Raw genomic sequence first — 21,746 nt, forward strand, 5'->3', positions numbered from 1 at the left:
TTTAGTGTTTATAAACCGGTTAACCGGTTAACCGAAAAACCGGTTTTTCTTCGAAATCTCGGTTTTTTGCGAACCGGTTAATTTGAAATGTTGATTTTCGGTTAACCGGTTTATCCGGTTTTTATCACTCGGTTAACCGGTTTTTAAAATTTAGGTCTAAACTTAAGAAATCTCATGGTTTTGTGCATTTTTTATATTCATTGTACACACATCATTGGTCTGATTTGAAACCTAAACTAATGATTTACAATACAGACCTCTTTAGATTGATATTTTTAAGAATTTCAATGATTCTAAATAGTAGAGGACGATGGGTTTACTTAAAAACTTTTTCAGAATAAATTTAAATTAAAAATTAAATTCCGCATAATTCTAGAAGTTAATATAAATCTTCGTTAGCTTAGTGTACAAAGTCCTTTTCAGAAATATTACAGGAGAGACAAAAAACGTTCTAAAATCCATGATTTGAAATATTTATGAGATCTGATAATGGAGTTTTATTACTTACATATTTGTTATGATTTATAATGACAAATAAACAGTAAGAAGAAGTGCGTTTGGGTCCTTTTTTGGGACTTGTAACATTTTCTGTTTCATATCAGAAAGTCGAGGTGATAATAAATTTCAAAATTATCAAATATTTAATTAAAAAATTGATTTATATTTTTTGGTTGAAATTTAATGAAAAAATCAATAATTAAAACAAGTATCATATAGTTAGTAAAAAAATTATACTCAATTCCATTTGACTGAGATAATAATTTTGAAATTTTTACAAAACAAAATGGACTTAGCCATTAACCATTCCTGACAACTAAAAACTACAAATTTTAAAGCTGTGTATACTTTATAGGACATTTTATGCTTTTACACATATATGACGGTTAACCGGTTTAACCGGTTTTTTCAATGTCGGTTAACCGAAAACCCGGTTTTTTAAAAAAGGCCAATTTTCGGTTAACCGACAAACTGGTTTTTTAAAAAGTCGGTTTTTTATAAACACTAATTGTATTTGAATATTTTTATTTTAGTTTAAAACAACTCATTACTTTATGCATACCTAATCCCAAAGTTTCAGCACATGCTTCTGGAATTCCATTATTAGGGAATTTCGAATGTTTAACTTAAAATGGAATATTTACAGAGAATTATTATTATAATAATCCTTATTGCGTTTTATTTTCTGCCAAAAATGTTGCCCTTTTATGTTATTTTCTGAAAAAAGCTTTCTGATGTTGTATTTGTTGATCTAATTTGTATTACGGTTTAAAAAATGTGATATAACTTTAATACTGACAATGCTTTTTTTGCAATTACTTGAAATATTATTAAATCTATGTATTTGAATCATTCTTAATTTGTTTATAACAACTCATTACTTTATGCATTAACTAATGCTAAACCCTCAGTTATTGCATATTTTATCATTAATATACGATTCTAGGATTTCATTATTAGAGAATTTCGAACTTAAAATGCAATATTTATATAGAATTATTTGTGCTACGGAAAGGAAATTCTAAAAATTATTCTTAGAAAAATATTAAAATGCATTTCTTAGAGGGCACACCTTAAGACATACTTTTCTTTTCTGGCAAAAATGTTGCCCTTTTTCTGCCCCATGTCCCTATTTATATTATTTTTTGAAAAAAGCTGGAAGTTTGAACGAGTAACTAGTTTTTTTTTAACAATTCCCAGAAGGCAATGGATATTAAATATTATTACTTAAAACTGTTTATGTTGTTTGTAACCACTCATTACTTTATGCATTACCTAATGCTAAACTTTAAGCAGTGACTCTTAAAATTATTAATAAATGTTTCAGGAATCCAATTATTAGAGAATTTCGAAAGTTCAACTTAAAATGGAAATTTTATAATTCTTAAAATTATAAAATAAGATAAATAAATTTACTAATTTACCACTGCGGCACTGCGGCACTCATAGCCACCAGGAGCCGAACATATTGGCTTAACTTAAAAAGAAAATTGTATACTTAGCAATGAGTCAAACAATTAAAGTGCGACCCTGCAAGGGTTAATTCAACCAAATTCTTCAATACATGTTTTGCAACTTGAAAATTATATAGATATATTTTTTGTTTTGTTGCATTAAAACCTTAATGCAAAATATTGCATTTAATAATTTTCAACAAATTATTTAATAAAACCAAAAAGACCTTCAGCTAAAGATTAGAATGTACAAAGTATTTGAACAATTTTAAATTAACTAATTATTAAAAACATTAATTTAGTATAAAAAAAAATATATTTTATTATATACATTAAGTAAATAATAAAACCGCAAACTAAAACTAGCTAAACTTCCGGTGTAAAATTGTTTTTAAAGGAAAATTTAATGAAATGGAAAAATTAGCAGAATTTTATAAAATTTTTAACTAAAAACAAAAATATTATTAAGATTAAGGGTTTCCCCAGCCATTTAAGTTAATAAACTGTTATCAAAGTTTTGTTTTTTTTTTGCTTTCCCTAATCAAAATTGTAGCTAAATTGTGAGAGATAAGCTGATTTCGGCATTTCCTTTAGCTTGACCATTTATTTTCTAATAATCTTTGATTTTTGGTAATAAATTTTTAATTATACAAAGTTAAAGCAAATCTCTGCCATAACGTGTTAAAAATTTCATATAAAATATTTGTTTCATTGTGTATTTCCTTTATAAATATCAAAACAACGATTTTAATTTATGGCCATTTTTTTTGTGCTGAAATTTTTGTAGTATCTTAGATTAAAATCGTTTAAGGTGTTTTTTTTTTCTTTTTGTTTGTTTGGACTGACTAATAAATGGGGCCATTTGGTTTATATATTATGATATTGAGAAGTTTTAAATTTTTTGGAGTACGAGTCCAATGTTTAGTTAAGTGTGGTCTATACTTTAGATGACAGCAAATTGTTTTATGTAATTGAAATAGTTTTGTTGTAGATAAGTTTTATTTAAAATTTTATTTATAAGCCTATAAGTTGGTTAAAAAACAAAATTTTTTATGAATTAAAAAAATGAAAAAAGTACATGTCATTATTGATTAGCTTATAATAATTACAAGTACCTAGATTATCAAATTTTTGTTATTGAGAAAGGAAATCATAATTTGAATGAGGTTTTAATATTGATTCTTATAAAATTGTAGACATACACTTAAAAATTTATATGTTATTTGTTTTGAAATAAATTGTTCAAAAATAAAAAGCCACGCCTACTTTTTCTATACAAAATATTATTATTATTTAAATAGTGCTTTCTGTAATGTCAAATATCTTACTCTATTGTCAAATTTGATTGCTCCCATACAATTTGCGATGTCTAGACCGCAATCTGCAATGGCTGTGCTGTTGTTCTGTCTTTGCTTGTGCTTAGCAATAAAAATTGCTACGTGGAGACCTATGGTTAATTAAGGAATCCCTGGAATCATTTATAAAATTCTAGACAGTCTTACAAATTACTTAATTAATTTCTTCATCAAATATTATACATGTTTATTAATGTCTACTCCCCCTTAATTTTTTTTCTTTTGAAATAATTTTAAAAATTTTAATTCTGAACATTAAATTTTCAATTAAAACAATATTGACAAATGACTGTTAATATTTCACAAAAAAAAAAATCGGTAGGCAATAATTTTGATAGAAATTAATTTAAAAATCTAAAAACTCGATTATAATTAAATTATTATTAAACAAAGCATAATTAATCTTAACATTATAATAAAAACAAGACAGAAATACTTTAAAATGCTGATAATTCTCCAAAAGCCGGATTTCAAATCAAACCCTCAATAAATCGTTTCAAATTTATTTTTTTGTCTAAAAATTAACTAACTGTCAATAAACAATTTTGTTAAATAAACAAATAACAAATAATGAAACCTGTTTAATAAATTTGTTGTTGTTCACATGATTGAATTGAATTATTTGAATAAAATCGTTTATTTTGGAAAATTTTTCAACAATTTATACTTTTTACTTAACTTGATTTTAAACTCTTTTTATTATTATTACCTAATCCAATTTCAAATTTCTTTATTAAAAAATTATTAGATTAACGTTTGAACCACTTCATTCATAAAAAAATTACTGATTTAGTGCCATAAAAATCACATGAAAATTGCAGTTTTGTTTCAATTTCTTTATGGGAGGAAGGGATTAAGTTATAAATTTAATTATTACGGAAAGTAGGTTGATAATCCAAATGATTATTATTTATATATGCCGTATGTTTAATTAAATATTTAGTAGCCTGTTTATGGAACAGTATCAGGCACATACATATGTATGTAAATATACGATCAGCTTGGTAATCTGGACAAGATAAAGGCGTACGCAACTTTACAATAAATTTACTAATGTGACAGGCTGTATTTTTCTTTGCTTTAAATCAGTGGTCGGCATTCATAGCCACCAGGGACAAAACATGATCGTTTATTGACTTGCAAACAACACGAATGTCAACTAACTTCAGTCGGATTGCAACTGAGAAAGAAAATTATCATATTCGGCTCTCCCTTTACACATAGATCGGAAACTCTCCAGTCAGAGACCTAACTCAGTTGTCAAAAACCTAAGTGGTGAGAATGTATTAGTAAAAAAAAACTATGTTAAAACAATAACATGTTTTCTCTCTATGTCTATGTAATGTTCAGCACTTTTAATATCTTCATAGGGCCATGTCTGTTTTGCTATAGTTTAGTTACAAATATAAATATTTTCCAAGTACCTAGATTCTTATTTTCTTGCTGCCAATCACAAAATTAACATTTTATACTTTACCCCTTTAATGAAATACTTAACAAAAGTTAATATTTTAAAGATTGCAATCAAAATAAGTAATAACATAATTGGGTTTTTCCGTCTTCATTCATATTATATTTGATATAAACATCAAGTTATAAATAAATAAGTAATCAATTGGCAGTGGCTGTTTAAAATCAAAACTTTAATATGAAATTGATTAAACGAACCATTAAATAAAATAATATAAGTAGTTAAACAAATAACAAAAACTTGAAATCCCTAAACATACAATATGTTATTATTAGGATTATCAAATACATATTCAATTCAGTATAAAATCGTCTACTCAAGTGTTGAAACAAACACACACTTTGTACTGTTTTTCAAACAAATAAACAAAATCAGACCATAAAAACCATAAAAAATGTAAATTGTTGGGGGAAAAAAATCGTGTTAATAAAACAATTTAAACGCCTAGTCATACAGTCAACAACTATGTACAAAACTTAATGAGATTCAAACACAGTGATTGCAGTTAATTTTGATTTGATAGAAATTTAAAAAAAAAATATAGCAAATAAAAAAACCTTTAAATTTAAACTTTATAGAAACGAGACATACAGGAAGTTTGATAATACAAAAAACCATGTTTATCTATAACAATTCAACTAAATATTTTAATTAAAACTTTTTTTTTCTGGAATTTGAAAACTGTTTAAAATCCAATTCTTTAACGCTTTCTTTTCAGGGCCAAAAGGGCACGTGATACTACTATAAAAATAAATATTAAAAACCACTCAAAGGAGAAATGATAATACGAAGACTTTTAATATTATTGTCTGTTAAAGATTAGAAATACCCTCTAAATATAAATAATTTTTATATATTTATTTTAATATTAAGATAAGTCATTAATCTGGCCTCACTTAAGTCCACGTGTTTGGGTTTTATTTTAAGATTGTATTTCGTTTATTCTAACTCTTTTTTTTATTAAATGAATAACTAACAATCATGTCATGTTTATTTATATTTAAACAAAATGTTTACTTTATTTATTAACTTTTATTTTTGTGGTATAAATGTAGACCTCTCGACGCGACGTCTGTTCTGTGTATATACTAACTATAGGTTCTTTTATATCTGATTGGACATGTTCGAGTGTATTTTCTTTTGATTCTTTTACTGTTTTTTAAGATAAGATTTTTGCCATATTCTTCTTGTGAATTTAATATTGTATTTGACTTTTTCAAGTAATAATTAATTAAAATTGATAAATATTCTTTTTTTTAGCGATTCATAATTTAAAGTCAGTTTTGATTAGTGTTTATAAACCGGTTAACCGGTTAACCGAAAACCCGGTTTTTCTTCCAAATCTCGGTTTTTTGCGAACCGGTTAATTTAAAATGTTGATTTTCGGTTAACCGGTTTATCCGGTTTTTATCACTCGGTTAACCGGTTTTTAAAATTTGGGACTAAAATTGATAAATCTAACGTTTTTGTGCATTTTATATACACATTATTGGTCTGATTTGAAACCTAAACTGCTGATTTACAATACAAACCTCTTTAGATTAATATTTTTAAGAATTACAATGATTCTAAATAATAGAGGACGATGAGTTTACTTAAAAACTTTTTTGCACATAATGAAACTATTAAAAATTAAAATTAAATCCCGTTCGAAATTAAAAAAAAACGTTCGAAAATTCATTATTTGAAATATTTATGAAATCTGAATCTGACCATTTTATAATAACAAATAATCACAGCTAAGAGGAAGTGCGTCTACATCTTATAGGTCCTTTTTTGGGATTTGGAACATTTTGTCTTTCATATCAGAAAGTAGAGGTGAAAATAAATTTCAAAGTTATCAAATATTAAATTAAAACAGTGATTTACATTTTTTGGTTGAAATTTAATGAATAAACCAATAATTAAAACAAGTATTTTATATTTAGTAACATATTTATACTCATTTCTATTTGACTGAGATAATAATTTTGAAATTTTTACAAAATAAATGGACTTAGCACTTTTGTATATTTATAGTTATTTAATATCAACCATTCCTGACTACTAAAAATTAAAAAATTTAAAGCTGTATATACTTTATTGTACATTTTATGTTTTCTACACATATATGACGGTTAACCGGTTTAACCGGTTTTTTCAATGTCGGTTAACCGAAAAACCGGTTTTTTAAAAAAGGCCATTTTTCGGTTAACCGACAAACCGGTTTTTTAAAAAGTCGGTTTTTTATAAACACTAGTTTTGATATGCATGTTACCGTAACCGCTAAACTAATATTGCAGCTACACAACCGTTACTCTAAATGTTCAATAAAAAAAACTGTTATATCCGAAATTTTCTATAGAAAAACTGTTATACATAACATTTTCCATAGACAAAACAGTTATAGAAGAAATTTTGTATATTAAAAAAACTGGTGTACCCAAACGTTTCCATAAAGAAACTGTTATATATAAAAAAACTATTAAATATAAAATGTTCTAGAAAAAATTGTTATACGCAAAATTTTGTATTGGAAATCTGTTATACACGTAATATTCTATAAACGAAACTGAGAAACAGACTATTTTCAATATGTAAAACTTTTATACAGAAAAATCTGTTATACAACAAATCTTGTAAATCTGAGAGTAGCAAATATGTCACAGGAGTTCCACCGTACCATCTTTCCATTGTTTGAATCGTGTAGTACAAATTAAAAATCGGACATCAAATCCTAGTGGATCCAGATTTCTTTAATTTAAATCAGAGAACATAGGATATTGCTATATCGGATATTGGCTTATTGTCGAATTAATTCATTCAATATAATCTTAATTCGGAATTAATAATGTCAGCCATTCATTACATAAATCCAGTCCCAACATCCAATTATTAAGCTTCACTAAAATACTTTTTTTTAAATAGAATTCATTCATTGTTGAACAAATTCATAATGGAATTAATTCATAATAATATGCATTCAACGTTTGAATGATTGTGATTTTCAAATCTAATACAGATTGAATTAAACTATTTTTATCATTCAGTTTTGTTTTGCTTTTAATCATTTATGTATTGAATTGAATGATTTGAATCAAAAAAAAATTTAATTATTCAATACATTTTAAAAGTTATTTTGAATTCAAGAAACCTTTAATGATTCAATGAGGACTAAAGAAAGAATTAATTCTGAAAGAAATTAATTTAATATATTTGAAGTACAAAGGAATTAGTGAATTCATTAACCCCCCGACTGACTAGCAATAAATATGTTGGCAATTAAGCAAAAACGCCGACAGAATAACGGAACAATATATCTTATTGGTTTACTTATGCAAAGGCTATAGGAAAACGTATTTATGTTAACACACTATTTAAAAGACGTAAAAAACGATTTACTTTATTTTATCTTTTTGTAATATCTTTTGCTGTTTGAAATGTCGAACACAAATTGACAACCAAATTTGACATTTTATGTTCGCATTAAATGTCAACAAAAAACTGTTGACAACTATTTCCAGATACGAAAAAGATGCGTCTTCACTGGATATAACATAATTTTGAAATTTTTTGCAATATATGTTAAAATCCAGTCTAGACGCGTGTAACGGAATGTTTAAGATATAAAATTTATTTTATTTTGAGATTGTATATATTAGTTCTTTAAAAATATTTAATTTAATCCTATTTTGGGTGATTTTTTTTTATTTCTCTATTTCAAATATACATACATATATTACTTTTCGCATTGTCATTATCTATAATTAATAATTTTAACATTTTACTTTTAATCAATCAAATAAATAAAATTTTTGCCACACTTTTTTTCGATTTCTTCAATTCAAACAATTCAAGATAATAAAGGTACTTTTTTTTGGTTCCGCTGAATGTCGTATCTTTTTAACATAAATTTAAATATAAAATACTAATTATAAATCTTAACAATTACATGGCAGAAAAAAGTTCTGTGTGAATTTAAAAAAAGTGATTTTTCCACAATACTTAACAAGCCACTTCAAATTGTTATCTATTAGTAAAAAAAGAGATAAATATGTGAAGTACAGGGGAACCTGCAAAAATGTATTTTATATATATTCTAACAGAAAAATATTACACATGTTAAAAAACACCTTTTTGAGGCTCCTAAGCAAATTGCAGAGAAATTTTCTATTAATAATAATATTTGTAAGTCTGATCACAAATTAAATGAGTTTGGCCGAAATCAACTCCATTCTCCAATTCAAGGTTAACAATTTTGCATTTGAAATGTTGTCATTCCACTCACCCTAAATACTGAACTCCTCCAATGCACAACTCTGTCTTAGTGCAAAAACTACGTTTTTATACAACCTTGTTTGTACAGTAGAGAGGGAAAGGATTGAAATAAACAAAAACAAACAGCCTGATAATCTTAGTTTTTAAATAAAATATGTAAATAAGCGTATAAATGTAATTAATAAATAAATAGTTTATTTACTAAAAAAAGTTCATTTATTTATATTTATTTCCTGAAGAACTAAATTAACTCATATGTCAAAAACCTTTTAATTGTACTTAAGTCGTATAATTTATAATAACTTTTCTAAATACTTGACACAATTGACGTTAATTAAGTCATTTCCCATTTTATATGATGAATTAATTATTTCATCTTATAAAATTTAAACTATTTTAAATCCAGTTTCCAACATTTTAGACTAGTAAATTTTGTTTGGTTTATAACAAATTGATATTTTTTTATATAATTTCTTTGTTTTATTAACAATCACCTGAATAAACCACAAGTTTGGTTTAAAAAAAACGTGAATTTTTTATAGGTAGCATTTGCGGTTTGAAACAATAAAACGTTTAAATAATTAAGATGTGAGACGTAAACAGAAAAATGCACACAAAGGAGATCTCACAGACAGATACTGCTAACAAATGACGTCAGTAATTTATATGGATCTGAAAATGATGCCAAACTTTGATGTTTATAACTCAATATTATAAAAAATAATATTTTGTTACAAAGAAGTAATCATTTTAGCCGTAAATTGTTCATAATTATTTTAAAATCTAACTAACAAACTACATATTTCATTGTTTTATTTTATTACACAAGATTTGTAAATTTTCTTGTGAACTGATATTGATATTGTTATCAACATTTGATTTCTATTTTCTTGTTTTTCCTAGAGTTATCATTTTATCAAAATTCTTTCTGTTGAATTATTTAAAAACTTTCACAACATTTTTAAAGTACTTACTTACTGTACGTTTTATTTATTTAATTTAAATGTAATAAGTTCTCTGAGAGCATAAATAAATATTATTTATAAATTGTCATTAACAACAATTTTGTTTTAAACAATTATTTTATAGTGAATCAGTTTTGTGTTGACATTAAAATTGTTATTTTTAAAGTCTATTATTTGAAATGTTTTATTGCAGTTAGACAGTTATTTAATACTTTTATTACACTCATGGCAAAATAAAAGTAGGAAATTTATTTCATTTTGCGTAATGTAATGGAAATGCTTTCAGTAATTCATAAAATAAAACATGTAAATAGTTGATATGCCTCAATTAGTCAAAAATCATATATTCGAGTTTGTTTCTGCAAAGCGAATATCCATTCAGTTTTTTAATATTGGGAGAAAGGGGTCCTATCTATTAAGAGCTGCAGAAATCTGACCAGACCATCACTGGGAACCTGTGCCGAATGCAACTGATTCCTTTGAAGCGAGCATTGGCTGAAAAATGCGGCCAGACATGAAACCGTAATATCTCATCATGACAACGCTCGGCCACATGTTGCAATATCTGTTAAAAAGTATTTAGAATGAAGTAGTTGGGAAATTTTGCATCAACCTGAACCCTACATACCTTGTCTACATTATAGAGCTACCGCAATTACCAAGATCAACATTATTCGTATGGTCCTTCGAACTACAAGAATTTTGTGTACATTTTTTAAAACCTCGTGTACATGACTCAACATTTCCTAGACGGTCATTAGGAAATGAAGAAACGAAAAGTGTCTGGCACTTTCATGAACCGTATTTACATATAAATATATATACATGCAATAATTTATTTACAAACTAAATTGTTAATTGAATTTACAAATAAATTGTCTTAAACAATTAACATTAATATAACGAAAAATTAATTTAACTCTTAGGACATTATTAGAAGATGTTTTTTTATTTTTATTTAAAGAAAAAAAAACAAACTTTGTTTAAATAACAAATAAACAATTTCCTTTAACACGAGATAAAAAATATGATTATTTTTAAGCATTATATTGTATTAAAATAAAAATAATACAGCACACTTGTTATTAATCATTCAGATAAAAGCTGATAACTTGATTATTTGTAGCAGCAGGCTGTTTTGCACAAATATTTTCTTAACACACTGCTGCAGTCGCATTGATTTTGACATAAACATCCTCCCCTGATCTTAAGACAGACAGAGGTTTATGTGGCCTAATGTGACGTCAGTTGTTTGTCTGTAAATAAAATGAAGATCTTTTCGCCTTATCATTTGCCAGATGATAACGATGATTAATAATAATCATAATATTTTTTATTATTAAAATTTTTTAAATACAACAGAGTCCGCTTTCTTTTTTATTTGCTGTTTGTCACAATTTCTGTGTTCATTCATTTATTTATTTCATTAAGGAATTTTTTTTTCTTAATAACAATTTTATGTTAAAAATGCTTTTAACACTTTAACTGCCTTTTTTTGTGGCATTGCTTGTTTTTAACTAATTAAGAGCAGATTTATTTAATGTGTTTAATAATTATTAATATTTTTTTATGATGTTTTATTAAATGTCCAGTTTTTATTGGTGGCTTAAAGTAGGTTAAGACGCACTTGCTGAAGCTTGCTTGAACAATGTAAAAAAAAATAAGTGTGTAGGTTGTTTTTCTTTATGTGAATTGGTTAACAATGGAGGTGTGTCTTTTAAAAGTTTTATTAATTAATGATTAACCAATTAAATGTTTAAACAAAAGTTAACAGAAACCAAACATTAATAAGCCACAATATGTGTGGGACACGAATGTGTTAAACTTTATAATTTGTAACACTTATTTATGGAAGAGTTTTAAAAAAAATCTCTTAAATATAAACACATAATGAAGGAATGGGGTTTTTTACATAATATACTGTCCTTAGCCTTGCAAAATAATACCAGTTTTATAATAACAGTAGAGCAAAAAACATGGAAATTGTAACAGTTGTTCAATGGCAGTTGAATTAAAAGGTGACATTTTGATTCCGTAAATAAAATTAAAGCAAACAATGTTACATTTATTGCCTTTTTAGGGTGATATTTTTAAATTAAATGTTACTAATTTTCCAGTTTTGCCTTTTGGCGGAAAACAACACAAAAAGGGCAGAAAAAGTGCAACATTTTTCAAATGAAAGAAAATGCCTTTAATCCCTTTTTGTTGGATAATTTAAAAATTGTTACATTATGTGGTTACAAATGTAACACTAAGGATTGAGAAAGTGGGCATTGAATTAATAAGCTTTGGTTATCTAAACATGATGTAGTGGGAAACTAATGGGTAATGTAAAAGGTATGTGGTGGTCATTATTTATATGATATAAATAGTTTTTTTTATGGATGAAACCCTGTTTTGTTAACTAATTTAATATTTTTTTATATTCAAAAAACTAATTTGTATTTAAAAAGACAAATCAAAATTATCATCATATTCTCACATAAATTTAATCTCAAACTAAAAAAAATAATATTTTATTTTCACACCTTTATAAAACAAAATTTATTTAAAACAAAAGAACAATGCTAACATGACGTATTTCCTCAAAAAAAATATATACTTACTACTTTTATGAATGAAACTTGTTTCCATATGCATATTTAATAGCAAAATCTGAAATAATTTTTCATTTTATCAATGAATTACTATTGTACTATACAAACTTGTGTTGTTAATTAATTGTCCACTTCCTTCATGGGTTAAACCGAAAACAAAATAAATTACAAAAAAAATTGTTCTAAATTGAAAAAAAGCGAAAAAAAAATGTCTCGCAAAAATATGTTAATTTTTAAAATCAATATTTTGTAGTGCAGTAGACATGAGTTATTGCTAAATTTAGTTGAGGTTTATTTAAATAATCGATTAGAGTTTGTTTTCTTTTGTACTTTACACAAAAAAATGTAATAATCAGTAATGAAAATATGGTAAACAATTTAAACTTTTAAAACGTGAATCACAGACTATATAATGCGCTATTTATTAATAAGGTGGAATATAAAATGGTTTTGAAGAAAATTGTTTTAAACAAAATATTTCAATTAAATATTTTCTAAAATCAATTATTACAGGCAATGTTAAGATAATACAATGAATTTTGTAATAGATTTAAATAAAATTTGGTTTTTTAAACCTTTTACAATGTCAGCAAAGACCTTTTTTAAACGCAAATTTATAGGTAAGATGGGATTTGTATTACAAAGCCTCAGTTTATACTAAGAAATTGACATTTTTATATGATTAAATACATACATTTTTTATTTTAGATTTATATTTAGAAAAATTTAAAAGTTCTCTTGATTTAATAAATAAATACTTTTATTTTGCACACTTATTTATGCCTTTGGTCAAAAATATTATTCTAGCATTAAACATTTTCTATACAAAATAATAGCTACAATATAATTTAACTCTAAATATTAAATAAATACTACAAGCAAAAACCACCCAAAATTGTTTTTCTTTTTAATAATAAATATTTTAAACAAATAAATATTACTCATACGTCGTGAGTGTTTAATTTCGAAAGCACTTGTCAAGTGTCAAAATACCAAATAATAATAAAGATTAAATTTAAATTTGGAGAAAATTACAATTTTGCACTTATTTGCAGACTTCTTTATTATTATTATTTAAATAAATCTGTATTTATTAAGAAAAAAATATTACTCATACGTATTATTAATAAATTTCAAAATATTTCAATAAACAAAAATTTGCAAAATTAATTATTTCACAAACCTAAACAGAGGCTTAAATTTAATATTTTTAATTCAATTGTGTTTTCTTAATTTGATATCAATTTTTTAAACTTCAATTAGAATTTAATAAAAATATGAAGTAAATACAATTGAAAATTATTAGTATATAATATTAGGTATAATTATATGTATAACTTTAAATATATTTTAATTACTTGTTAAATATTTTCAATAAAATCTTATGAATACAAAAAATTTTAAATAACAAACATTTATTTAATATTACATATGTTAGCAAATTTGCTATCTACATTTGAAATATACCTGACTATGTATTAGGTTGGAGATTGAGAATATTTTTTAAATAATGAATTTTATCAAATTTGGAATATAATCCCCATTTTATTCCTCTAGTTATTATTCTTACATATTTATCAAATCGTTTTTGTTGTGACGGCTATTATTCTCAAATGTTTAATAAATCATTCTCAAACTTTTGATATTAGAGAAAATGTTGCATTTTTACGGAATCGCAATTTGATATCAATCATGAAAGTTAGCTGGGATTTTATTATTTAATTCCATTTGGGAATAAGGTTTGAAGATAAAGAAATTGCATAAATTGCATAAACCATTTTATTAAATAATTTTCAAAAATCATTTTTGTTTTGAAGGCTATTATTCACAAATGTTTATGAAATCATTGTCACACATTTGAAAATTGAAAACGAGTTTGATTTTAACTTAAATGTAATTCAAACTTGAAAGTTAATGTCACCCAGATCCGATATTATGAAGTGTTTAGCGGTTTGTGTTTACTGACACTTTAGAAATACTTGATTTCCAAAAAAAAAATATATTAATCGAAATGATCCCTTAAATGCCCTTGTGATAAAAATGGGTCGACATTTGCAATAAAATTGTCACCAAAATCCCATTGTATTATGTTTTTTACTGAAGAGTTCATAGGACATATGTCATACATTTAATTGAATATATATGTATGTATGTAAGGAATTGATTGTTTTTTCTATTTGGGTTTTTACTGAACTTTCGTAATATTTCTTGATTTCCAAAGATAATATTTTTAAGGAAATTAACCCTTCAATACCCTTCGGATAAGAAAAGTATCCGTATTTTCAATTAAAACGAAATGTACTTTCGTTATATACACATCACATTAAAGTCTTAGATTAAGCAATATTTTAGGTTCTAAAAACCATCGGCTAAACTGGACTTAAATATTCTCCACTGCGAAGTGGATATATCATTTAATTGATCTAAATACGCTAAAATCTTTAATTAATTTTTATATACAAATGGGAATGGAACAAGTTCGTTTAGGTAAGTTCAGTGACCCATGTCAGAGTGTCCAATGGTCCAGTGATTCATCAACAGTTAAAAAAACAAACAAGCAAACACTCTAGTAACTAGTGCTGTGTTAATTCCCTTATATCTGAGATTAATAGTAGAAAGGCGAATTTATAAATGCTGGTGGCAAAAGCAGATTCGAGCGAATTCATTAACTTTTTATATATTTCAAACAATGAGAGCGTTGTTCCGAAAGTCAGACTCCATATATAAAAAACTAATTAATTCGCTCGAATTCGCCTGATTTCGCAACTGTCATTGGGAATTTATAAGCAAATTCAGCCAAAGCGAATTTATATACTAGATGGTGTTGGTGGCGAATTCAGGCAAATACGAACGAATTCAATAATTTTGTATATATATGGAGTTTGACATTCACAACAATCAGAATGTCAAACTCCATATATAAAAAATTAATTAATTCGCTCCTATTTGCCTGAATTCGCCACCAACACCATCTGGTATATAAATTCGCTTTGGACACTGCCACCACCTGTTATAAATTCGCCTTGACAATTAGTAATTTCAGAATATTAAATCAATTACGGCTCTGGTCACCTTAAATTACAATTAGCTTAACCTTCGCTTTACCAAAGGTTTTTTATGTTCATGGTTTACCAATACCCACCCGGGTGACTCTACACTTCTATAAATATATGCGACGAACGAAATTTTAAAAAATTTAAAAAACCTTATAAAAAGTTTAAAATATTTCTGTTAAATTCTATAGAACTCTAAAATTTGTTCAGTGAGTACAAATTTCATTTAAATCGAAACAAAATTAAAAAAAATATTAATCCAATAAAAACGATGTGGTCACCCGGGTGGGTATTGGTAAAGCGAAGGTTAATAATATACATATATTTCTGTGTTTTTCACTTTTGTTATTGAGTATAGAAAAAAAATACACAACACAAAAGTGTGTTTTCCACACATTTTTCAATTAAATTTTGTGTTCATTTTTTTTCTCTCTCACCAGTTATCAGATAAAAAACGCAGTGAACACAAATAAACAAGGAAACAGGGGAATTTAATTATTTAAAATGAAATGTTAGAGAAATATTAGCCAAAAATTTAAACACATCAGTAGATTCCAATAAATACTAAAACACAATTCTAAACTTTTATATACATTCTACACAGATTCGTAGTAGCAACAGAATTTGTTGCCAATCGAATGATTATACCTCAGTTAATGAATTTTACAGTTGTGACTACCAAATTTTAGAAGGGGTAACAAAATTTTGGTTTGCTTAAACCGAAATTCATCTTTATTAACTGATTTTCTGTTGATAGAGCCGAAAAATTCTATGTGGGCAAACGAATCATTCGATTGGCAACAAATTCGGTTGCTACTACGAAACTGTTTTTCTCTGTGTACAGATTCGAAGAAAGTAAACAATAATATTGTTGACATATTATGTCATCTAGTAAATTTTAGCTAATCCTAAGCAAAACTTAGTTTTATTTTTGTCTATATGTAATTAGTTTTTAAATGATCTTAATTTTGTTAAAGCGCAAATCTAACATTTTAATTTATTTATGATAAATTTTTTTCAACGTTTATTAATTGTATTAAATAACTAGTGGTTTGCATGTCAAAGCTAATATATAATATTAAACAATATAACAATAATAATAGAAATATACAATATAAAAAATCTAATTTAGATTATATCATTATTGCTAATTATGTTTAACTAAATAGTTTCTAAATTCTAACAAAAAAAAAAAAAATTCTAAAGAATGCATAAGAACCCTAATTTATTTATAATTATAATAAAAGTCTACAACACAAGAAGCCAACAACTTCTTTAAATTGGCCTTATAATTTCTTTTTATTAAATTAATCTTCTTTTTTGTTTGTTTATTTACTCAAGCAAAACTTAACTCTTTTGTGTTTTTATTTTTTTTTAATTTATCTGTTTAAAGTAATTTGTTTGTTTTTGTTCATAAACTATAATTTATCTGTGAGAAAATTCTAATGGCAGCTACTGTTTTAACAAATAAATTTATAAAAATATTGTATATATATATTATTAATGATTATTATAATACTAACTTACTTACTAGTAGTAAATTTAAACAATATTTGTATATAGTTTTGTTGTTTTGAAAACTTCCGCTAGAACGTTTTTTATGGGAATTTTAGTACTTTCGTAGATTTTTATCTTTGAGACTATGGGGATTGTTGTGTTTTTTATTATTATTATTTTCAATTCGAGATTGTCTATTGTAGAAAGTTAATGTTTTAGAAAAAATGATAAAGGTCTAGAACAGTTATTTAAAAAAAAGAACCCCATACATTTTAATTTTAGAAATTACTGTGATTTTGAATTTAAATAGAGACAAGAAAGTGGAAATTGTACACCCCTGCTGCCTTTGGAATTTGTTATTATATTAAAAACATTATGACATCCCCTAACTTGCCCTTACATTTAGAGAAATTTCAAAAGGAATAAAGGAAGGATGCTGTTTTTTTTATTTTGCACCTAAGGTTATGCTTTATCCTATATTTTTCATTAAACAGCTAAACCTGTTTTAACTGCCCAATCTAGGCATTTAAACTGCAATTAATCTTTATGCATATTTAGCCTGCATTTCAAACCAGTTGACATTTTAAACCAATCTACAGTCTTTAAAAACCTTGACTACTAATTTTATTGCGCACATTTTTCAAATAAAATTAAATTTTTGATTAAAAACACAAAAAAAAATTAAACCAATTTTAATTAAATTTGTGAATATTTATTTAAACAGCTATAATTATAATACTTATAAAACTTTTAAATAAAAAAATTTTGTTTTCGTCTTTATTAAAAGAATATTATAATATTCAAACGAAATTCATAAAATATTTGAAATTTTGACATAAGAAATTATGAAAAATTAAAACTTTTTTGATTTAGAAAATACAAATTTGTCACACATCTGTTTGTTGACGATTCGGTCGTTTAGAAATTCAGTAAACTTCAAAAAACAGACTGTAAGTTAAACTAAACTAAATTTTAGAAACCTTAAAAAAATTCAAAATTTTTATTTAACATTTTTTTAGTTGAGTGGGGTAATGTTGAAATTTATTAATTTCATTCTGTAAAGTGATGTTTTGTGTACATTGTTTATCAAATGTAATTCTCAAAGGTTATTGAAATCTGAACAGATTTTTTAATTTCACATTTGAATTAAATTTTAAAAAAATATTGAAATATGAGTATTATTTCTTAATTCGATATCAACTGTTATTCTTAAGCCATAATTTAAATTTAAAATATGAAAAACATTTTGAACAATTTTGTTTAGTTTTTTTAATCAAAAATTATTATCCAATCATAGAAATCATCCAACATTCATAAAGACAAAATTTTGAAAATATAAAATTAAACATATCGTTAACATAGCGTGCAAACCAGCCAAGTCCACTTTTTATTAATATTTCGATTTTGAGTCAATAGAGACTCTTTTAAAATATAGTAAATAAGAACAAATCTAAGAACCAGACCATCAACCAAAATTTTTTGAAATTAAGATTAAGATGTAAAATCAAATAAGTATTTATAGAATTTCAAAATTTGATTTGTACAATGTTTGAAATTTTCACATATTAATCTTTAATCTAATATTAAATTTAATTTGAATTTAAGAATTTTAATTAATTCGAATAAACAATGTTTGAAATATACTTATTAGATATTAAAAGTTATTCTCAAACCTAAAATAAAATAAAAAATAACATTTGAAAAATTTTATTTTCTTAAAATCAAATTTTAAATAATAAATTATATTATATCTTAATTTGCTATAGAATTTTCTCAAACTATTCTCTAATCTAAAATTAAATTTGAATTCAATTTGAGATTGATTCGAATAAACAGTGTTTGAAATACACTTAATATTTCTTAATTAGATGTTAGAAGTTATTCTCAAACCTAAAATAACATTTGAAATGACCTTTGAAAAATTGTATTTTTTCGAAACATTTAAATAACAAAAATAATTAAATTTAATAAAGTTTGATATCTTGTTGTGCTTATTATATCTCAATTTGACATAAAATTTTCTCAAATTACTCTCTAATATAAAATTTAAATTTGAAATCAATTTGAGGTTGATTCGAATAAGCAATATTTGAAATATTAGTAATATTTGTTAATTAGAAAAAAATTAGAAAAAACATTTGAAAAATTTTATTTTCTCAATATAAAATCAAGCATAATAATTTAATTTTAAGTTTGATATTAATTTGTACAATGTTTGAAATAGGTTTATTGTATTTCTATTTGATATAGTATTTTCTCAAATTATTCTCTAATATAAAATTAAATTTGAATTTTATAATTTTAATTCAATTTGAGGTTGATTCAAATAAACAATGTTTGAAATGTACTTAATGTTTCTTAATTAGATTTAAGAATTTAATCTCAATCTTAAAATAAAATTTGAAAAATTTGTTTTCCCAATATAAAATTAAATTTTTTTTGAATCATTAACTTCATTTAACTTTACATTTGCCTTATATTTATTAATGATTTCGAAAATGTTTGAAATATACTTTATATTGCTCAATTAAATGTAAAATTTTTTCTCAAATTATTCTCAAATCTAAAATAAAATTTTATTTAATGAAAAAAAATTAGTTTTCTCAATATAAAATCCAATAATCTTTCTAATCATTCAAATCACAAAAATAGTAATTTTATGAATTTTGATCTCAAATCATTCTCAAACCTAATTACATTTCAATATTAAAATTATTTTGATTAAATCGCAAAACAAATCTTCAAAATTTTTCAATTATTTCTCTTTTATCAATCTGGTCACCTCTAAACCACTTCACTTAGAATTAAACGAAGCATAAACAAATCAAACTTCACAATTAAACATGTTTTTAACATTTTTTTGTTTGAATTTTTTTTAATTTTTGACAAAAATTCTTAAGATATGCCTTTATAGTCAATGAGATTAGAAGTTAATTACACTTTTAAATTGGTTTGAAAGTAAACGAACGAGAAACAAAACCCAATTAATTAATTTTTAATGAGAAAATACTTAAAAAAAAAACTATTCCAGATTTGTTTATTATATTATTTAAATGTTATTGTTGGCGAACTTACCTTAAATAAATTATATATTTTGTAAAAGTAGTATAATTTTAAAAATGAGTTGTGTTCCTTTAGAGCTTTAAGTTGTATGAATATTTGTTTTTAAATTAGAATTTTTGGTTTAATTTGTTTTTTTATTTATTTATTTATTTATTTTATAATTGTTTTAAATAGTTTAAATAATTTAGATTTTGTAGCACTTTTTATGTATCAATTTATTTAATAACTTTTTACGGCGAAATTTCTTTTATATTAACTATAAATTTGAGTTTTAATATCAAGTAATATTGGGGGCGAGTGATTTACATTTCCGTTTGATTTTGTTTGCAAAAATAAAAAATTATTAAGAAAAATTTATTTTGTTTTTTTATAATTTATTAGAATTTTTTATAAAACTTGTTTTGGAAATTTTATTTCACGTTGTTTTGTTTTAAATTGAATTTCTTTTAAAAAGCCGCTTTCAAATTTTCTTTAAATATATTTTTATTATGTTTTGTTTTAATTGATTTTCGAACACGGAACAGTTTTTTTTTTGTATTGTTTTAATTTGAAGAGCAAGTTGTAAAAACACGACCAACTCGAAAACGTTGCAAAACGGTATTAAATTCAAATACTAAATTCAACTTCGCAAGTTGAGTTCAACAAAATTCAAATATTCGTTACTGTTTTTGTATTTTCGAAGTTTAAACTTTTTGCTGCTCTTGGCGTACAAGTAGTAGTGTGTGTGTGAAGCAGTATGCGTTTACACTATACTATAAACAAAATGTAAACAAATTTATTTATTAAACAAAATAACTAAAAAAAAAACAACTTTTTTGCTCTTAATTTTTTTCGTTAATACATGTAAATGTATTTCGTAGTATATTTATTTAATTTTTTTTATTCGGTTTATTTAACTCTGAAGGTTTTTTCTAGTGTGTTTTTTTTAAATTTGCTGTCTCGAATTGTTTTTCAGTACCACAGCGAGCGATGTTTTTTTAAGTTGCGACCACTTTGGACTGATGTTGGTTTAAAACTTGTCACAACGTAATATACGTTCAGATCCTGTTTGAACAAAGCCCAGACAGAGAGAGCGCTAAAGAGTTGAAACAGTTTATTACGGTTTTTCGTGTTTATTGTTGCCCCGTTAGTGTGTGAGTAAGAAGAGCATGAGCTTTTTTCTCACCTTTTTGTTTTTTTAGCCGAAAATGTCAGTGTATGGGTTTCGTAAAAGTTCGGCTTGACGGTAGAAATATTCTTTTGTGCAAATTGGCCAATCATACAATGATTTTATTATTTTTTTTTTTCGTCTACTTTGGCAAGATCTTTTTACATCTATCTTTTACTACTTACTCTTTATCTCTTGCTGCTCAGTGCCAAAAGAAGATATGGCTACAATCGTAAAAGAGTCAACCTGATGTGATGCGATTTTTGTTAAATAGAAAATATAAAAAAACAGTCATATTTTCTTCTTAATTTTGTTTATCTCTCTTAGATAAAAAGTAATGTTTAGTGTTTCTGCTGTGTTTATGGCAGTGATAAGCTATTTTGCTTTTT

At 24.7% G+C, this 21,746-nt stretch overlaps 1 protein-coding gene across 1 annotated transcript in view; it reads right to left on the reverse strand.

Annotated features, from left to right (window-relative positions):
- The window catches only part of LOC135958472 (UNC93-like protein), a 49,373-nt gene extending 28,158 nt beyond the window's left edge, over positions 1-21,215 (reverse strand). Inside the window, exon 1 of the mRNA XM_065509379.1 lies at positions 20,223-21,215. The gene's annotated coding sequence lies outside the window, so the exon portion shown is untranslated. The remainder of the gene's footprint in view (positions 1-20,222) is intronic.
- Positions 21,216-21,746: the final 531 nt, after the last annotated feature.

This window comes from Calliphora vicina, chromosome 4 (genome assembly GCF_958450345.1).
Source record: "Calliphora vicina chromosome 4, idCalVici1.1, whole genome shotgun sequence".
Classification (NCBI taxonomy): Eukaryota; Metazoa; Arthropoda; class Insecta; order Diptera; family Calliphoridae; genus Calliphora; species Calliphora vicina.